A 3,295-nucleotide genomic window follows, 5' to 3' on the forward strand; every position below is an offset into this window, starting at 1 on the left:
AGTCTGAGGATGCAGTCTGAGGGTGCAGTCTGAGGGTGCAGTCTGAGGAGGCAGTCTGAGGGTGCAGTCTGAGGACAGGATTGTCCTTTTGGTTTGAGCACTGGTAGAGGTAAGAAATCCCTAGAAGTTGGCCCCTCTGCTTCTATAGTCCTTCAGCTTTCCGCCCTGATAGCTGACTCCAAGTTTTTATTATTAAGACCAATTAGAATTTGTGCTATAAAGATCCCTCACTTATAATAATTGAAACACTAAACATGAAAAATAAAGAAAGAATATTAAGAGCTGTAAATGTAAAAGGCCAAGCAACATAAAAAGGCAGACCTATCAGAATTACACCTGACTTCTCAATGGAAACCCTAAAAGCCAGAACGTCCTGGACAGATGTGCTGCAGACACTAAAAGACCATGGATTCCAGCCCAGACTACTATACCCAGAAAAGTTTTCAATCACAATAGATGGAGAAAGCAAGATATTCCATGACAAACCCAGATTTCAATAATACGTATTCACAAATCCAACCTTATTGAAAGTACTAGAAAGAAAACTCCAACACAAGGAAGTTACCTGCAGTGACAAAAACACAGACAACAGCAAACCCCAAAGAAGGGAAACACACAAACACTACTACTACCGAAAACAAAACCAAAAATTACAGGAATTAACTATCACTGGGCATTAATATCTCTTAATGTCAATGGACTCAATTTGCCTCTAAAAAGACACAGGCTAACAGAATGAGTATGAAAATAGGACCCATTTTTTCCCTGCATATAAGAAACACAGCTCAGTCTCAAAGACAGACATTACCTCAGATTAAAGGTCTGTGGAAAGATTTCCCAATCGAATAGACCTATGAAACAAGCCTGTATAGCTATCCTAATATCTAACAAAATAGACTTCAAACTAAAATCAATCAAAAGGGATGGAGAAGGACATTTCATACTCATCACTAGAAAAATACATCAAGATGAAGTCTCAATTCTCAACATCTATGCCCCAAATACAAAGGCACTCACATTTGTAAAAGAAACATTACTAAAGCTTAAATCACATATCAAACCCAACACACTAATAGTAGGAGACTTCAATACCCCACCCTCCCCAATAGACAGGTCAACCAGATAGACACTTAACAGAGAAATAAGGGAACTAACAGATGTTATGACTCAAAATGACTTAACAGACATCTATAGAACATTTCCCCGAAACCCAAAAGAATATACCTTCTTCTCAGCACCTCATGGAACCATCTCTAAAACTGACCACATACTTGGTAACAAAGCAAACCTCCACAGATACAAAAAAATAAAAAGTTGGAATAACCCCCTGTATCTTATCAGATCACCATTGCTTAAAGTTAGAACTCAGCAACAACAACACTAATTGTAGAAAGTCTGCTATTATGGAAAGTGAAAAATGCTCAAATGAATCAGCACTGGGTCGAGGAAGAGATAAAGAAATTTAAGGCTTCCTAGAATTCAAAGAAAATGAGTACACATTACTGAGGTTTATTTTGGGGTTAAGCCCATTAAATGCCTCAGGGTCGAGAAAGATTCAGTATGGCAGGCAAAAACCTAGCTAATTGGATCCAAGGGTAAAACGAAATAAATCAACTCACATGCATTGCTGCTACGTGTTCTTTATTCCTTGGAATGAAGAAGGAGCAAGAAGAAGCAGCATAAGGGGTGATCTCCACAAAGCTTTCAGTTTATACAGGCATACTGACATAGCAATCCCATAGACAGGAACAATAGTCTCAAGCATGCATTTTCACAGTCACAAGGCTCTGGCAAGGAGGTGCCTTACATCTCAGAGGGGGCGTGGCTGTGAAACTCCCAGGTGGCTGGGAACACAGCTTTGGTAGCTACAGTGGTCTGCACACTTGATTTACTTTAGCGTCTAGCTGGATGAGTTAAAAGGAATCTCTTCTGGGGGCCTTGCTTTTGACTCCAGCAGGGTGCCCAAGTGAGAATTTTTCTCTCTGAAATTAGTTTTAGCAACTCAGGCCTTTTTCCTGTATAACAGCTAATTTTCTGGGCTATGATCCTATGTTAGTTGAAATCAAGGTGAAGAGTAAATACAGAATATTGATAACCTGTTAAGCCAGAGCAGAAGACCAGTAGATTACACCTTCCTGAGTCTGCTGTTAGAGCAGACATATTGCCTTCTGTATGAGGCTCCTTTCTTTTCAGTGAGTACTGTCAATAAAGAAAGTTTGTGGGGGAGCAGATTTTGGCTGTGAGAACAAAGGTTTGACTGAGTGAATGCCTTTCATACCATGGCTTCCTGGTGTGGGGGGAGGTATTGGGTTGCCCTTATGGGAAAAGTCAGGTTTACCCACTGCTGGGACACTATAGAAGGGGGACTGCCATGATTTCTCGAGATTTCTACAGAATGATAGTGACTCATCTAAAGAACAGGTGTTCCCGTACCCGTAGCTCTGCAAAAAATGGGTTGCTCCATGTGGATGTTTACATATACACTTCCCATAGATTAGTCCAATAGATCAGCTATACATCTACTGTGTAATATCCGTGGGCTCACCACACAACATACCAAAACCTATGGACACTATGAAAGTAGTGCTAAGAGGAAAGTTTACAGCACTAAGTGCCTACATAAAGAACACAGAGAAATCTCACATAATGCCTTTAATAGCACACCCGAAAGCTCTAGAAAAAAAAGAATCAGACTCACCCAGGAAGAGCAGAAGACAGGAAATAATCAAACTGAGGACTGAAATCAATAAAATAGAAAGAAAACAATGCAAAGAATCAATGAAACAAACAGACAATTCTCCAAGAAAAATCAACAAGATGGATAAACCTTTATCCAAATTAACTAAAAACCAGAGAGAGAATATCCAAATTAAGAAAATCAGAAATGAAAAAAAGGGACATAACAAAAAACACCGAGGAAATGCAAAGAATCAATAGTGTTATCATTTATAATCAGGTGGTGGAGGCAGTGGTGGGTCACCCGTGGCCTTGTGGATACCCTTGGCAGGTGGGAGACTGTGGCAGGTAAGAGACAGATACATTATGCAGAGAGAGAAAGAGTTTGGGTATAGAGTTTATTTAGTGGGTTATGGGGGGGAAGGGGATAAATGGAAAAGGCAAGAAGGGGGTAAGAAGGGAGAGGGGCAGTAGTTACCTCTTCAAAGAGAGACAGAGGGAGAGCAGGCTGAAGAGGAGGTGGGGGATCTGCTTTCCCCAGCAGAAGATGGGGAGGTTAGGAGTAGGCAGAGATTGTCTCTTAAAGGGACAGGGTACCCAGGTAACAAACCAGGTCAGC

This window comes from Microtus ochrogaster, chromosome 5 (assembly GCF_000317375.1).
Source record: "Microtus ochrogaster isolate Prairie Vole_2 chromosome 5, MicOch1.0, whole genome shotgun sequence".
Lineage (NCBI taxonomy): Eukaryota > Metazoa > Chordata > Mammalia > Rodentia > Cricetidae > Microtus > Microtus ochrogaster.